Source organism: Bicyclus anynana, chromosome 10, assembly GCF_947172395.1.
Source record: "Bicyclus anynana chromosome 10, ilBicAnyn1.1, whole genome shotgun sequence".
NCBI classification, from domain to species: Eukaryota; Metazoa; Arthropoda; class Insecta; order Lepidoptera; family Nymphalidae; genus Bicyclus; species Bicyclus anynana.
In genome coordinates this window covers 11,654,628-11,673,853 of record NC_069092.1, presented here as the reverse complement: position 1 = coordinate 11,673,853, position 19,226 = coordinate 11,654,628, and the positions used below count along the sequence as shown (strand labels likewise).

Sequence of the window (19,226 nt, the reverse complement as noted above, 5' to 3'; positions counted from 1 at the left end):
ATGTGACCACTGCCTCCGATTTCGGAGGGTGAGGGTTTTTCATTTTGAGAAATTAAATATCACGTGTCTCAAACGGTCAAAGAAAAACATCGTGAGGAAACCTGCATACCAGAAAATTTTCTTAATTCTCTGAAGTCTGCCAATCCGCATTGGACCAGTGTGGTGGACTATTGGCCTAATCCCTGTCATTCTTAGAGGAGACTCGAGCTCAGCAGTGAGCCGAATATGAGTTGATAATGATGAATGTAACCGGACTACTATTATTATAATATTTCTTTTTTATTTCTAACAATTCATTTTCATGTGATAATATATAAATTATATTATCAACTTAGTTTCATATCAGACTCTATTAGTATGATTTCTTTTTCTACAGGACAATAATAATTTTGAAATTGTTTTTTTTTTGCTAACAATCAAGTAGTATTTAGATCTATACAATTACATAAAGAAGAGGGCAACAAGAGCGTTCTAGTGTGTGAATTAACAATAATTATTCAAACCATTGACTTGGTCAAGTTCAATAGCCATGAAGATCTTCGGTTTTCGTTACACACTAAGTAAAGTAAATGTACGAGTATGTATAGTGTATACTAGCTGACACCATGCGGTTTCACCCGAGTGGTTCCTGTACCCGTAAAAATACGGGGATAATTTATAGCCTATAGCCTGCTTTGATAAATCTAATATCTAACACTGAAAGAATTTTATAATCGGACCAGTAGTTCCTGAGATTACCGTCCAAACAAACTCTTCAGGTTTATATATTATATATAGATATTTAGGTAATGCGTTACTACTGTACTTATAAATAACGTTAAATTGCAATTAACGGTTTTTAATGGGGCCACATTTAAAAGACTTTTAATTCCAGCTTTTTTTAAACCCATTAAAAGTTGTAAAAGTTAAGCTATCTGTGAAGAAGAATATTTAAAAGCCGACGCTTCATTATTCAGGATGAATCAAATATTCACTCTTCTGACAATTTAAGATTTTATGAAATCTGGATAATTTTGCACATTTATTGCGCGACAGTGTACGAAATAAAAATTATGTAAAATTTGTAAATTATTTATTTAAATATAAAATAAAATGTTAAATTAACTGACGCGAAATTTATAAAGATCGGATAAGGCGTAATAAACACATAAAAAACTTACTAGTTACTTGTTTCGTCATTTTTAAGAGCTTTTATTTAACTTGCAATGTTTTTTTTTTTTTTTTTTTATAAATAAATATACTTAAACATTACACATCACTATCTAGCCCCAAAGTAAGCATACAGAGTAGCTTGTATTATGGGTGCTAAGATAGTTAATATTATAATATTAATATACAATTATATACTACATATAAATACTTATGTTTGTTTGTATGTATGTTACGGTGAATTCTTTGAACTCAGTTTTGAAGTAGATATCTTCAACGGATTGAGCTGAGATTATGTATACGCGATAAGTATTAATGACAATGCAGGATATGTTATATGACGTCATTCTAAATCCAATATTGCGGACCACCCAAGATCGCGGAATTGTTATCTAAATGTTATAAAATGTATTTCTACAATATGGGTATCAAATGAAAGGGCTTATTAGGGGAAACTTGACAATATGACAGACTCAGAGACCTAGCGAGCGATAATTAAAAAATAAATTAAAAACAAAAAAACTTAAAAAAATGCTTTTATTTCAACGCTCTAAAAAGAAGAAAATAACTTTTTCTTTAAAAATTTAAACTATTAACTTATAACCTCATTGTATACAATTTATATGATAATAATAAACCTTGACGCGCAATTTGAAAATAAACTAGCACCAATTTAATTATGTAAAATAACCTGGTAACTTTATTATATTTTCAATTTCAATTTAATTAAGTACTGATAGGTAACTAAACCAATTGTATTGACATATTTTTTAATGGAAAAGATTGACATATTTTTCCGACTCCACTTAAGTGGGATAAGGGTAAGGAGATGATGATGAGGTAACTAAACCAATTCGCATTGGGCCAGCGTGGTGGACTATTGGCCTAACCCCTCTCATTCTAAGAGGAGATATCATTCTATGATGATGACAATATAATACTAAAAAGCACTGTTTAAAAAAAAGCATCTACTAAATTATCTAATCACACAAATAGTCGTGAATTCGTATCTAAGTGCAGTGGCGGCACGATTCTGTGGATGCAATTACCGGATCGTCAACTGCAGAACCCTAACGAGCGACGTGATTGCTAATACAGAGTTTACTTTGCTAACTAAACTGTTCAACATGTCTCCTTTGATTTTGATGCTCACTAAACAAAAATATAAACATCTAATATTGCATTGAACATGCTTTTACAACCCTTTAATTGATGTACTCGTATATTACATGCCGACTAAAGAAGGTATCCACCTAGTGGGGGGTCGACCAACACTGCGCTTTCCGGTGTGGGGTCGCCATTCTAGCACCTTGGGACCCTAACGTTCACCGACTTTTCGAACTATGTGGCCTGCTCATTGCCACTTCATCTTAGCGACTCGCTGAGCTATGTCAGTGACTTTGGTTCGCCTGCGGATCTCCTCATTTTTGGAGTTTCACTAGGTGGATAGGATATCAAGCGGGTTGCAGAGAGCCGCTGGATGCTGGCGGCGGCTCAAGACCGTCGTGCTTGGAAGTCCATGCTAGAGGCATATGTCTAGCATCTATCGGCTGATGATGATGAAAGAACGTTCTATAGATCATGTTTTTAACACACCTTGGAATTTTTGAGCTTAACTGAAATTTAAACGAGCTCTGTCATACAAAGCTCTACTATTACTAAGCCTTTGATACTATTCTTATAAAAAATAGTGGTTACTCTACCATTTATACCAAGCACTAGCTTTAATGTCCCACATCCCCTGTGGCTAGAATGGCATCGGAGTTTTGAAACACAAAACTAAGTTGGTAAGCTATCAATAACCACCAGATTTACACCAGAGACATGCAAATTGTGTTGTGTGTTTAGAAATTGTTTAATAAATTATTATATTTTAGCTGCGGCGTGTAAAAGGTATATATATCTATCTATATATCTATCAAGGTACTATACGTACAAATCGTACAAAATAGAAATACTTATGGCACTCGGGACTGCCGCGGTAAAGCTTTTGCATACCATTTTTTATCAACATAATATGAAACTATAATTATTTAATTATTTCATTTATGCAGTATTTTATTTTTTAGAAAAAAATATATCTTTACGTTGAGCTGGTATGGAACTCTGGTCTAATAAGTTTGCCTCTCAGTTTCACACCATTTGGCCAGTTGAATCGATACGATAACGTCGAAATATTTTAACTTGATTCACGGCTTGGGTGTTAGGTTTATTTTCGTCACGGAATTTCTTGATTCGGTCGCCACGCTCAAAGCCCGCGATAAAATTTAAGCAATAGCTTAAAAACTTTCTCTAATACAGGTTCGTAGTTTCTCTCCAAGATAGGCAGGGCATTCTTCTTTTGTTAGCTAAGCTTAAGCTATGTAATAATTTAGAATTTAAGAATGTAATATGTGGCATTACTTAAAATAAAGATCTTTCTTTCTTTCATTTTTTCATCTATGAAGTGACGCCACTCATTTTAGTGGATCCTCAAACGCATAAGCAGCGCGATTTTATTTGGAACGTAGCAATTTGTGTTACAGTATCCACATTCGTGCTTCGAATTGATCCGTAAGATTATGTAGAGCCCGAGTACTATCACGAGACCTCAATAACTTCCCGTTTAAACCGTCTTACACCGATCTGATAGGTCTGCGATTCAATTACCGCCCGCTGGGGTATTGTCGAGTCCCTCCCTTGCTAAACTTTTGTTTAGTTCGAGATAAAGGAGAATATTGATTACTTGCAGACTTCCAGGATATGTTCGCGTAAAATTTAGTTTTTTTACAAATCCCGAGACAAACATGGATTTTTTCAGGATAAATGCAGCCTTCTGCTTTAAGAACCTTAAGATTTATCGCTGTAACATGTTTTATCCAAATCAATATACATACGTGTTCGTTAGAGGATTTAGATTTCAAAAAACGAATCTAAACCAATTTAGTTATCTTCCTATTTGGATCAATATTAGCTAAAAGATAAATAGAGACATCGTATATCAACTATTGATAAAATATTATATAGTCATCGCAGTCACCATTTGTTAATATAAAGTCATTAATTCAAATTCATTCCCTTCTTCATAAAAGGGTATTATTGACGTGACATGATAGCCCAGTGGATATGACCTTTGCTTTCAATTCGGAGGGTGTAGAGTCCGGGGCATGTACCTCCAACTTTTCAGTGATGTGCATTTTAAGAAATTAATTATAAGGTGTTTTAAACGGCGAAAGAAAACATGTTGACGTAACCTGCATACCTAACTTAAGAATTTTCTTTCAAAATTCAAAATTCATTTATTTCAAGTAGGCTCAGTTTACAAGCACTTTTGATACGTCAGTTGACTATTTGTAAAGATTCTACCAATTCTTCTTCTTAACTCTACATGTGTGAAGTCTGGCAATCCGCATTTGACCAGCGTGGTGGACTTAACCTAAGGACTTCTGCTCTACAGTGAGCTGAATATTGTTAATGATGAATGAATATTTGACATTAACCCCGTTTTCTAAGAATAAGTAGTTAGGTTTACCAGATCTCCATTGGATATCGAAATTTGCTCGCGCAAATAGCATTGGATTCAACCGACATTAATACAGCTGTGCTGACTAAGAGAGGTTTCATCGAAGTAAACTTGAATATTTTTGCACACTTGAATATTTGATGACGTCACGTATTGCATATCGTATTTGGGTGGCGACTGGTCAGCTAAACAAAGTTTACTTAGCAAATTAAATTGCGCCTGTTGTTTCGTTTTGGCCACAAAGGGTTGGTTTTAATTTAAAGTTAATCTCATATTCTATACTATTCCAATTAAAATTAAAACCGCGAAAATTTGGTCTATTATTGAAAGTTCATGTACTATTACTATTCAATGTATTAATGTATTAAAAACTCAAATGGCTTGTAAAATAAGTCTGACCGGTGGTAAGTTTAAGGGTCTAATAAGAAAACTTGCTCAGAGCTTCGTAGCATCTAGTAAAATTAAGTTACCATATCGGCTGTTCATTTAGATAATCTCTTTTATTGTTTAACCGACTTTCCAAAAGGAAGGAAGTATGTAAACTCTTATAAGAATATTATAACCATGAACTCGAAATCGTTTTTTGCGTATCTACAGGATGCATGAAAAATAATTTATTTTTATCATAGTGGTACGATTATTAGAAGGTTTACAATGAGCGTAGCTCAAATGTAGTTTTGGTGGTCTGTGTTACCTACACACCTGCAAAAAAATATAATTAATATTAAAATATAATTATATTAAATCTTAAATTTGTAAGTAGTTTTTAAAGGCGTGAAAAAATCATAGATTGATATGTTAACAAGTATCGCGTAAAAACTAAATTGTTTAAACAATTTAAAATTTATTTAAACAAATAATACCTAAATATTGTATACAATTATATGTAAAATACAGTTTGTAAAGTTCCTGAACAGAACTTTACAAACTCTATTTTACATATAACTCCACCATATACCATAAAAACTGAGGCAAACAAAAGCGGCTAATTGTCTTAATTTCATAGAGTCGCATAGAAAACAACACAAGCGTTAGCTTTTAGAGTTAAGTATATGTTCTGTGGTAAACAACGAAAATTATTTAAATAAATAATACCTAAATATTGTATACAATGTGGAGTTATATGTAAAATACAGTTTGTAAAGTTCTGTTCAGGAACTTTACAAACTGTATTTTTCAGAAATACATAACGGAATAAATACAAAATTGTGGATGTGCGCGTTCTGTGGAGTAGCTAAATTCGGCTCACATTTTACGGTGATTTTGTAGGCACGTAACATGTCTATAGTGCTTATAAAATGTCGTTGGTGAAAATATTATATTAATACATAACAAAGCATAGAAACAGTTTTCTGCGCTGGCCGAGGCGATTAAAAACCGCTATACAGCAAAATATGTGGCCATAAAATTTACGCTCAATAAAACATTATTGGGTCCAGCTATGGGAAATCACATTGTATTGCAAATTATATTATAATAAATTACGTACACAACCCGACAAGTCTTTCATCATTATTAATGAACGTGATATTGTTTGGAATGTGCTATATATTTTTACTATGTTTCTTTTGTAAGTTCATGGTTGTTTCCCGTTTCACTACAAATTAACAAATAGTTCATAGCTGGATATAATAGGCTTTTTCAAATATGTACTATCATCAACAATGTTCCAAATCAGCTAGGCTATTCTGTAACGAAATTCTTATAACTCGCAAGTGCGAGTTTCGAATAAACCTCTATCTTTCTCTGTTTAACACGATGCTGTAGAATGAGAAAGATAGCGGTGAATTCATAACTCGGACTTGCGAGTTATTCAAAACATCGTTAGTGAATGCTGGTCTCGCCTTCATTTAACAACTATTTTGTAGTTTTGTAATTAAAATGGAAGTTTAGCAAAACTATAATGCAAACAAAATATTGTAGTAAGTTGGGGGTAAATAACTTTTAGCTTCATTCAATCCCTAGCACGTGGGTAGGTGCATGAGCAAATAATGAGTATTCCCAGTTTGTTCAACAAACTAAAAATGGCTGCAACAACGCGCGTATACTCGATCTGAAAACTGTGCCGTTGTAACAAAACTTTCAGTGGCCAATTAAAACTTGGAAGTTACATAGCGTATGTTTTATTCAGGGATCGGTATAAGCTCAACACGACCCTTCTAGGGGGAGTCACTATTAGTAGCGTGCATTTCATAGATGCGGAAAAGCACTGTCTACCCTGAGGACTAATAGGTACGAATATTAATTGGAAAAAAATATTTTTTTGTTTCACACAATTTGGTAATAATAATGCTTACCATAGTTTGCCTACCTTGTGCACACTATTGGTCACTATATCTCCGAAAATAGTCCTAATGCCCATTTGATCGAATGCAAATTAAATATTTAAATTAATCATCATTATCAGCCGATGGACGTCCACTGCTGGACATAGGTCCCTTGCATGGACTTCCAAACAAAGCGGTCTCGAGCTTCCAGCGGCTCCCTGCAACCCGCTTGATATCTTCGTTTTACCTAGTGGGGGGGTCGACCAACACTGCTCTTTCCGGTGCGGGGTCGCCATTCCAGCACCTGGGGACCTCAACGTCCATCGGCTCTTCGAACTATGTTGCCCATTGCCACTTCAGCTTAGCGACTCGCTAAGCTATGTCAGTAACTTTGGTTCGTCTGCGGATCTCCTCATTTCTGATTCGATCACGCAGAGAAACTCCTAGCATAGCTTGCTCAATCGCCCGCTGAGTGACTTTAAGCCTACTAATGAGGCCCATAGATAGCGACCAAGAATCAGATCTGTAGATCATCACTGGCAACACGCACTGTTCGAAGACTTTCGTCTTCAGGCATTTAAAGACATTAATTGTTAATTATGGCAAATAGTATCATAGCAAATGGAAATTTACGAGTATATCACGATGACTATAGGAAATATTTGATAACGGACGCACTGAATTTTGGAAAATGGCTTTAAAGGAAAACGCACACTAATATGGTTTATTTATAGTAGTAATGCGACTCGCCATATTTTATCGCATAAGTTTGAGTAGTATAGTATGATTAAATATATTGGATAGAAGCAGGCGTTACTTTGCGGAAGTTCATCATGATTATATAATGATTTATTTATTTTGCTATCATCCGCGAAAATTCGGCGAACCCATGCGATGAATTTTCGCGGATGGTAGCAAAATAAATAAATCATTATATAATCATGATTAAATATGTTATTCCCGGGCCCAGAAACTATTGTTTTATATCATAGAACGAAATAATTCTCAAGTCATCTCTTAGGCGCGAAACTCAATAGTGGGTACGAAATTCAAATGAAACTGCGAAGACTACATACACTGCATGTATTCGTAACAAAGCGGCTTGCGCTGCAATTGTTACTAGTCAGTTACCTATCGAAAAAATGGATGAACTTTTATATATACATTCGATTGATCAAAGAGTAGTAAAGTATAGTAAATATATGAAGAACAATTATTGTTTACATTACTTCATAAAACAAGGTTTTACTGTATTCAACAATTTTTAAATTTAATTAAATTAAAATTGATTAATGTTTGTACAAAGTATGGTTAATCTTTTTTCAATATTTAGCAAGGAAAGTCAAGCAAGACAAAAATGTGGGATTTGTAGAGAACTTATGAGAGAGTCTTGTGTAACGGTTTGTATTGGCTTTTCATGAGATCTGATAGCTTTTGTGCTACTAGCTACAGTGAAAGCAATCATTATTATAGCCATATTCGGCTCACAGCTGAGCTTGAGTCTCCTCTCAGATTGAGAGGGGTTAGGCCAATAGACTACCACGCTGGCCCAATGCGGATTGGTAGACTTCACACACGTAGATAATTAAGAAAATTCTCTGGTATGCAGGTTTCTTCACAGTTTGAGACACGTGATATTCTTAAAATGCACACAACTGAAAATTTGGAAAAGCAATATACTTTCACATTGGATTTACTTTACAAGAATGCATTGTTTTTAATGGAATTATTTTCGTATTCAACGTTAAGCCAACTCAATAGACTAATTCGAGTATTCGCTAGATACTGAATACTCATCTCAACATTGCTTACTTTGTAAACATACGAAACATTTGTTAATCAAACATATGTGATTAACAATCAACATGTAATCAATAAGGTACATATTGGATTATGTATTGTATAACCTTACGTCTTCAGGGAAATATTGAATATCTGTACATAAACAAAGCCACCAACCGTTCTGCAGGCGATTTTGCTTTGCAGGCAACGTTGAATGCAAATTGATTATTCCTGATATTGCACACATGTTACTAACAGTCCACTGAGCAAGTGTATGTTAAAGCAAACATAGATATATAAATATAACTAGCGGACGCCCGCGACTTCGTCCGCGTAAAATTTAGTTTTTCACAAATCCCTCGGGAGACATGGATTTTTTCGTGATGAAAAGTAGCTCAATTGTTAATCCAGAGTAAAATCTATTTCCATTCCAAATTTTAGCCAAATCGGTTCAGTAGTTGTGGCGTTAAAGAGTGACAAACATCCAACCAGTCATCGATACATATATAATAATATATTAACTAAATAAATAAATTATTATATATTCATGATGTATACTAATATTATAAAGCTGAAGAGTTTGTTTGTTTGATTGAACGCGCTAATCTCACGAACTACTGGTCCAATTTGAAAAAATCTTTCAGTGTTAGATAGCCCATTTATCGAGGAAGGCTATAGGCTATATATTATCCCCGTGTTCCTACGGGAACGGTAACTACGCGGGTGAAACCGCGCGGCGTCAGCTAGTACCACAGTATTATCTTGGAAGTTCGTTGCGTTCTCGGGGTCGTCAAAATTCATTACAAAACATGTACTTTAATAATGGCGAGACAATAGTGTATTGTATTTATTGAAAAGCTTTCTTTAGTGATATAAAAAAGAGACTATTTCATAAATTTTTCTCTTTGTTCTGACAGAGAGCGAGAGTGCTAAAGAAATCAATGAATCTTTTTGCTGAGACAAAAGTAATGTAATGAAGAACCAAGTAACTAAGTTTGGAATTTATAAAATCCTTTTGATGCGTTGCGTCCGATAAGTACGATGCGGATCTGTATGCGCATTTGTATGATTTTCTGAACAAAGAATACTAAAATCCGTTTATTGCGATGCGTACAGTGCGGATCAGTAGACGCCTGCCATTCAGAGATCCAACTTTTCAGTTGTGTGCATTATAAGAAATTAAATATCACGTGTCTCAACGGTGAAGGAAAACATCGTGAGGAAACCTGCATTCCAGAGAATCTTCTTAATTCTCTGCGTGTGTAAAGTCTGCCAATGCGCATTGGGTCAGCGTGGTGGAATGCCTAACCCCTCCCATTCTGAGAGGAGACTCAAGCTCAGCAGTGAGCCGAATATGGGTTCATAATGAATGAATGAAAAGAAAGGCAGCACTACTAAGTCACTATCTATCTGTATTGAAACTGGCTGCACCCATCCAAATTACTTTCATACATACATACAAGCACCCCAACAACACTAGCGCACACAACACAATACGGAGCAAATACTCCCGACCTCTATTCGGTGGACAAACAGTGGCTGCGGCGTAATCATTCGTGAAATTGCAAAGTCGCAGAGGTTTTACCCGGCTAGCTTTGTTCTCACTTACGAACTGGCTCGCCGAACTGGAGATACGAGTACACGAATAAGCAATAAAAGGCATATAAAACCTATTCGAATGTAACAATACATGCACAGATAGATAGATTCTTTATTTGTACACCAAAAAGACAAATACAAGTGAAATAAAAACATATTAAGAACAGATCAACATACACAGCATCGGCCCCAAGTAAATTTTAGAATGAAGCGAGATCCAATTATGGCGCCTCTCCTGTTTTCTCCTAATAATAAATATCTATACCAATTGTGAGTGCAAAGTAAGTATGGAACGTGAAGATCTCGACCATACTCTGGAGTGACCAACGTTCTTTACCATTCAGGCGCCTTCTAGGATTTGGCGCCCCCTGCTACTTAGCGATAAAATCGCTAAGTAGCGATTTTTTCCAGGCAACCTTCGGTTTAGGAAAACTTAAGGACACCAGCAGGTGGCGTAAAACAAAAATAACCATAGTATTAGTAAACACATATATACAAATAATTTACATCTTAATACATAAACAATATTACACAAATACCTACAATAATGAATTATAAAGAGTTAAAGTTTGTAAGTTTGTAACATTCTTTAAATGGGGTAATCTTCGGAACTTCTGATCCGATTTCAAAAATTCTTATCACCAGTAGAATGCTACGTTATCGAAGAGTGCTATAGGCTATATTTATATAGGTATCGTATATATCAGCAGAGTTGTCATAGTTTTTGTCATACAAGTCGGACCGAAATTCATCTTAGACAGACTTGTTCGCATGCGCTGCCTTATCCATTGTGTAAAATTGAAATCAATATGGAGGCTTTATATACCTTTAAAAGTTCTACAAAAAAGGGTACGTCAGTAAAATTACTTGATAAAAAAATGTCTTTTAAAAAAACGTATGACACCGAAGTATGTGTAGACCTTAAAATTTGTAGAGGTATACAAATTTAATTACATTTAAAAATAAGAATAATAGAAAATACCCGCAAATCCAATTGACATAAAATATAGTAGGTACATATAAATATGGATTTTATCAAACACTTCCGTAGCGTACCCAATACAATAACATGAAACAGTTAACGTAAAATTGCTGTGATTGCGGTTTCGCCGACTGAACTTCGTTGCTAACGACCCACTGAGCAAATGAGATAAACTATGTGGTGGTCACACACACATAGATTGTAAATGAAAACGCTACTTAAGCATTTTCGTAATTATGACGAAGTCAATACGGGCGGTTTGTCGCCAGTCGTTACCTAACCGTTGTAACTGATAGTCAATACAAGTGTTTTATCAGTAGAGCCTACTATTATTTATCACCCATAACCGCTACCCGGGACACGACATACCTTACTCAAACCCCAATATATAAGTATCCAAATAGTACTAAAGTGGTACAAAAGTGGTGACCCGACTCGATTTTATTAGCGGTTATTTTTGCACGGGTAGCAACACGTAACGACTCACACATTGGAATCCAGAATGGCAGACAAGGTGACAGAAAATGCAATGCCTATGGTGGCCGCAGTACGGAGTGCAAGGAGTGATTCTCCAGATGTCATAGCGGAGATCCACAAGCTAGGCGAACGACTAAGAAAAATTGAAAATTCCCAGCGTAGCGGTGGGAGAAGCCGATCACGGTCACACGGCGCGCCACGTACGCGCAACACTAGCGGTAGCAGGAAGAGGACACCGGCAGATCCAGACTGGTTTTGCTACTACCACTATAAGTTTAGAGCCCGAGCACACAAATGTGTTCAACCGTGTACGTGGAAGACATCGAACCAGCCTACTGGCAGTGCGGAAAACTAGCTTCGGTCCTGTCTGCGGCGGGAGGCTGTGACCCATCGATAAATTACCGCTTGTGTATAACTGACGAAAACAGTAAGTTACGGTTTTTAATAGATAGTGGGGCTAATGTGTCAGTGTTACCCCGGTGGGCAGTGCGCGAGAAAAATAGAGCGTGCGAGGACTATAGACTGTATGCCGCGAACGGTACACCTATTAAGACATTTGGGTTGCATAGTTTAGTATTAAATTTAAAGTTAAGGAGAGCATTTCGGTGGACATTTATAGTTGCTGACGTTAGACACCCTATAATAGGAGCCGATTTTTTAACTAAGTACAAGTTAGTGGTAGATTTTAGTAAACGGAAACTAGTGGATCAGGTAACAAATTTTAATGTTATTGCTAGTATGTCACAGTGCATGGAAAGTTCAATAACTACAATTCATAATCAACACCCACATTATAGTTTGTTAGCTAAATATCCAGATTTAACTAAACCGGTATCTTTTAAGGAAGTTCCTAAGCATAGCGTTTGTCATCACATCGAGACGAACGGTCCGCCTGTTCAATGTCGAGCAAGACCGTTACCGCCAGACCGATACGCTAAGGCTAAAGAGGAATTTCGGTTAATGTGTGAAATGGGAATATGCAGACCCAGTAAAAGCGCGTGGGCAAGCCCTCTGCATATAGTGTTAAAAAAAAATGGGCAGATAAGGCCATGTGGTGACTATAGGCGCTTAAATGCTATTACTAAGCCCGATAGTTACCCTATACCCAGGTTACGCGATTTCACGTACTTACTCGCTGGTAAGAAAATTTTTTCACGGTTAGATATAAACAGAGCTTACAATTGCATACCAGTTAACGAGATGGACATTGAAAAGACGTCTGTGTCAACCCCTTTCGGGGCTTTCGAGTTCATCAGACTTCCTTTTGGCCTTCGAAATGCTGGCCAAAGTTTTCAGCGTTTTATGTGTCATAGCGTACTCCCAGACTTAGATTTTTTATTCGTGTATATAGATGATATAATAATTGCAAGTAACAACGTCGACGAGCATAGAAAACATTTAGAGGAAGTATTTAGTCGCTTAGAGAAGTTCGGTATTACTCTGAATATATCAAAGTGTTGTTTCGAACAGACAAAAATGGAGTTTTTAGGTCATGAAGTAACAACGGAAGGGATTCGTCCACTCGACGAGAAGGTGAAAGCCATCATCGAGTTTCCGAGGCCAGCTACTGTGGACCAACTCCGGAGATTTTTAGGTATGTTAAATTTCTATAGATCACACATACCAGGTGCCGCTGAAAAGCAGTCTGAGTTGGATCGCTATTTAACGAATACAAAAAAAAAAGATAAGTCAAAAATCGCTTGGACTGATTCAGCAAACGCTCAGTTTGAGCAGTGTAAACAGAGCCTAAGTGACGCCGCGACGTTAACGTATCCTGCGATAGACAAACCTTTGGCGCTTATGACGGACGCTTCAGAGTCATGCATGGGTGCGGTTCTACAGCAAAGAGAAGGTAACGCATGGAAACCTATTGCTTATTTTTCTAAAAAGTTCTCGGAAGCACAAAGGAAATATAGTACCTATGATCGAGAGTTATTAGCCATTTATTCGGCGATAGCTCACTTTCGATATATGATAGAAGGTCGTAATTTTATTGTGTATACTGACCATAGACCTCTAATTTATGTTTTTTCAAAGATAGGTAGCGTGAAAGAGCTACCTAGGCGAGCTAGACAGATAATGTTCATTAGCGAATTCACTACGGACATACGCCACGTGAGCGGGTTAGATAACATAGTAGCTGACACTTTGTCCCGCGTGGAAGAAATTGTTTGTCCTACGGTCATTGATTTCACGGAACTCGCACGTGTACAAAATGATGACGAAGAGTTAAGCGAACTAAAGAAAAAAATACAATACAAAAACATCGTGATGCCAGGCACCGATAGTTGCGTTGTTTGCGAAACATCGACTAATAAGGCCCGACCATACTTACCGGAAAGTTTTAGACGTATCGCTTTCGATGCAATTCATAGTTTAAGTCACCCGGGTATTCGCGCTACCAACAAAATGGTTAGAGATAGATACTTTTGGGTAGGTATGAATAAAGATATCCGAAGATGGGCTAAGGCCTGTATCCCATGTCAACGATCTAAGATTCAAAAACATACTGTATCCGATTTAGGTACTTTCGAGAAAGTAGATCGTTTTAGTCACTTAATGATTGACATAATAGGCCCTCTCAATACATCACCCGAGGGATATAGATACTGTTTGACTATGATAGATAGAGGTACGCGTTGGCCAGAAGCTGTCCCAATTAAAGAAATCACAGCTGAAGTAGTAGCCAAAGCTCTTTATGAAAACTATATAACGCGTTTCGGAGTATTTTTTAAGTGTACTTCCGATCAAGGTCGTTGTTTCGAGAGTAATCTTTTCAAGCAACTCATGAATCTTATGGGTATTGAAAAGATCCGCACTACCGCTTATCACCCGCAGAGTAATGGGATGATAGAACGGTGGCACAGATCTTTAAAAGCAGCACTTATGGCTAGACTGTCAACTAAAAGTTGGGTAGAAGAACTACCAACCGTTTTACTAGGTTTAAGAGCCGCTGTACGGGCAGACACTAATGTTAGTTGTGCTGAAATGGTATACGGCACAAGTATTAGGCTGCCAGGTGAATTTTATGATATAAGTAAGGATAATATTTTAGATAGCTCTAGTTATGTAAGCAAATTAAAAAGTATAATTAATGATTTAAAACCTGTTAAAAGGGTCAATAAAGACTCGAGAAAAATTTTTGTTCACCAGGATTTACACACTTGTGACAAAGTATTTATCAGGAACGACGCGGTGCGTAAGCCTCTCCAAGCGCCTTACGACGGTCCGTACCGAGTAATTAGCAGGACAGAGAAAGTTTTTAAGGTCCAATTACCCACACGTCAGGTTATAGTTTCTATAGATCGGTTGAAACCAGCTTATATTTTGGAGGAAAACGATAATCCCCAAAATACTATGTCGTCAAAAACTACGGAACCGATTTTAAAAAAGAAAGTCACAGTGTGTACGGTCCCTTATAATACCAACGGTGTAAAATGCAAAACAACGAGCAGTGGTCGCGTCAGCCGCGTACCTGCACGTTATGCTTAGTTGCATTATTGTTAATTGTTTCGTCATGTTTATAATTTTAAGAAATGATTTATATTTTGTCACGTAGTACCAAAATTTTTTCTAGAATAAGTAAATATATATTAGTGTGCAATGTTAAAGTAAAAACCATATTCTGTTTAAAGTAATTGTATTTGAAGGTGTTCTACAAAATTGTTTACAAAATATTACACTTATACACATTTTACATTGTCATTTATATTTTTTAATGTTTATTTTTTTTTTGTTGTTAGCTTTACAGAGTTCATTAGTTTAAGTGTAACAAGTGTATGCTCCTCGTGAAACGTTTTGTCAGCATTGTGCTTATAGTGTTAAGAATGAAACACCCCTATACTACCTATACATTGTTTTCTGTAAAAAAAAAAAAAAAGGGGGTGGAATGATGTGGTGGTCACACACACATAGATTGTAAATGAAAACGCTACTTAAGCATTTTCGTAATTATGACGAAGTCAATACGGGCGGTTTGTCGCCAGTCGTTACCTAACCGTTGTAACTGATAGTCAATACAAGTGTTTTATCAGTAGAGCCTACTATTATTTATCACCCATAACCGCTACCCGGGACACGACATACCTTACTCAAACCCAAATATATAAGTATCCAAATAGTACTAAAGTGGTACAAAAACTAATAACAATATATACCACTAGAGAGTTAGCCTAGCCCTAGGGGATATTAATAAACGTCACTAAAAAGCGCAAAAGGCAACATCTTTCACGCGCATGATACATTTAATTCCAAACTTTTGATTATTGAACTGATTTTTATGAAAATTTAATAGTACCAACCGTACCGTACTGAATTAAAAAAGACGTATGGGAATGACATTTACTATCGACAGGTCACGTGTCATTCCCATACATTTTTCTAGTTTTCGGAGCGAGAAGTGGAAAGAGAATCAACGTGCTACTTGGCTAGGGGGCTGATCACAAACGTTGGAGTTCTGTGGTAATCAATACAAACAAAATACACATCAAATCCTTTCCAAAGTAATTTTGGTTGTTTGTTTAATCGTTGATAGTTGTTTGTTTTTTAATTCATTTCGGTAGAATAAACTTGTAGGTACCTCTTCTAGAAAACTCGCTTCTATCAACCAGTGGCGTAGCCTTGGAGGGGCCCTGTTTCAAAATTAGTTGAGGGGCCCAAATGAACGGTAAATAATTCTCACTAATTACTATAATTAAATTCTCTCTCTCTGAATTCTCAAGAACAAAACAAAAATACTCGATTAAAATAAATATAACAGTGATTTAACTTATTTAGGATGTTTCCAAATTTTGGGAACATGCTTTAAAAGCGGATTTACATTTGTCTGACGTGTCGTGTTGTGACGCATCAGAACATAATCGGTTTCATACATTTTATATGCGACGCATCAGAGGGCCTAGTGGCAGTTTGATACTGTTACTATCGCGTTAACGTAAATCCAAATTTCTAAGGAATTGAAACAGTACCATCTAGTGTCACTACTGCACAACTGTTTACGTCAACGTGATAGTAACAGTATGAAAATATTGAAAATTCCCACTAGGCAAACAGAACCCATCGCGACATGTCACAACACAAGCGTAAACGTTACCATACAAAATGTATGATCCCGATTCTGTTCTAATGCGTCACGACACGACACGTCAGACAAATATAAATCTGGCTTAACCCGAAAAAAAGAGACTATTTACTTGTGTCATCGGCAACTAATAGGCATTTTATATATGTTTTTTTTTCGGGAAGCGCCAGATTAAGTGATATTGTGGAATACATTTTTTTTATTTTTACTTTGAAACGTAAGTCCGGGGGGGCCGTATTATTGATACGGCTGATACGGCGGTAGTTACACCCCTGTTATCATCTTCATCGTCACTTCACATCAGGGATCATGAGATTTTAGCTAAACTATCTTGTCATAGAATATTAAAATAATCTTTGTGACACAGAAAGTTAATGCCTTTTTTAGGACAAATACTCTTTATTACACAGATGCCTTTTTTTAAGACAAAGGAGGTCTCTCAAAATCTCTTCCTATTACTGAAGTTAGTTACTAAGGGAAATAATTATTAAGTAGAGAAGTGTATTAAAACGATTCACTGTATTGTTTGTACGAGAACAATTAAACTAAGGATCACTCCAACGGAATAAGGAACAGAAAGAGAATTATTTGTCTTAGCTTGGTTTCTTGAGAAAATTTTACTTAGTGCTAAAGTGTCTAATTTATTAAAATGAAGACTCAAATTTTGCAAGTTGACTTCACTTTTTTAGTTGCAGACGCAGTCTTGTCGGGTCTTGAAATTAAAACAATAGAATAAGATACTGTGATAGTCAGACTTTCGTTTTTTTTTGTTCCATGTCATCATCATCATCATCATTATCAGCCGATGGACGTCCACTGCTGGACATAGGCCTCTTGCATGGACTTCCAATCAAAACGGTCTAGAGCCGCCAGCTTTGTTGCATGTAATATTATATATATCGTGCAATCAGTCAAAAAGACTATGAGCAGATGGGTTTTAGGTTGGATGTTGGTATGTGTCATGAGTATTCCTCACTGGAGACATTCATATTGTTGTTAAAATTGGATTATTACACATCCAGCTCCATTTGTTTTTCTTTTCAGGCGTTTAAGATAGTCTTGTATAGTGAGCTGAGCTGCTGCTGGATAGGGATGGTGTTCCAATCGCTGTTTATAATTCCTGCTACACTGTTGGATTTTTACTTTCACCGTTTTGATAGTCATGAATTTCGTCAAGACTTTCGTTGTATAAAAGTTGCAAGTTTGTCAGTTCATGCCCCTACTCTAGTACTATAGCCAAGTGGTCTTTGCCTACCCCTACAAATGATTCGTGATTATATCACGTCTGATAATTTGTTCCCCAATGCATCAATAGCCAGGGCGAGTTGCTAGTATATCAATATTCAGAACATGGCCTACAATAGTGAATTGGGACAGATCAAAAGAAGCTCAGAAAGCGGGTAGCGGCCTGTTTGCCAAGTTATGAAGGTCACCGGTTATCTATTGGCTATAGTTTATGAAACTTTCTGAAACGTGATCATAGTTGGTTATGTTTTAGTTGGCTCTAATGACAGTTTTAATAGTGAGCAAAGTTAGTTGAAGTTTTCAACATCGGCTTATATGTATGAAATGTTATGAGATTGTGTACTTTTTTTGTTGACGTTTCGACATGTTAACACTTTACTGCGATGTCATTTACTATTTATATGGGTGTGTGTGTGCGTGTGTGTAGTATTGAGGAGGTACATTTTATTAATTTTATTTGTTTTTATTGTTCAGTGACGATGCAAACCATCAATTTGCTCCACAAAAATCGGGGCTTATGTCGTTATGTTTTCATTGTAGTATTGAATTTACAACTTATACCAAAGCCACACTTCAGGAGTACGGTTTACCAGCAAACAAATTAAAAATGGGGGTATAAATCGGTAGTTAAATCACACCTAATAATAATTATAATTAACTTGTTCTTAAATTAATGTGAATAAAATTTATTAATAAGCTTAAAACAATTAGATATAGTTTCAATGTTTTGAATAATATTTTTTAAGAAAACAATACATAATTTAAAATAAAAAAAATATGAAATGACATGCGTTTTCTACCCTTCTTTTTTATTTTATTTGTTAATAAATAGTACTCCTCGAGTATGGCTTAAGTATAGGTTGTAAATTGGTTTATTAAAAAACTCACAACCTAGCCGGTTTTTGCAAAATAGTTAAAGAAATATTGCCGGACTATTTTACGAGGGCAATTGTTTGCAACGAATTCTGAAAAATGGCTTGGAATGAAGGTAAACGTCCCACCAAAACCACAATGAATCGCTACGTTCATAATTTTTCCGACTCTCCAATATCACACACACAAAATTGGAACAGTAAAAGAATAAATATTTTGTTCCTGGTCCCAATAAATATGTTTGTCGATAAAAAAGATTTGTCGGCACGA

At 36.0% G+C, this 19,226-nt stretch overlaps 1 protein-coding gene across 1 annotated transcript in view; it reads right to left on the bottom strand.

Annotated features, from left to right (window-relative positions):
- LOC112046646 (suppressor of lurcher protein 1) overlaps positions 1-19,226 on the bottom strand; it is a 412,265-nt gene that overhangs the window by 137,566 nt on the left and 255,473 nt on the right. The window lies entirely within an intron of this gene.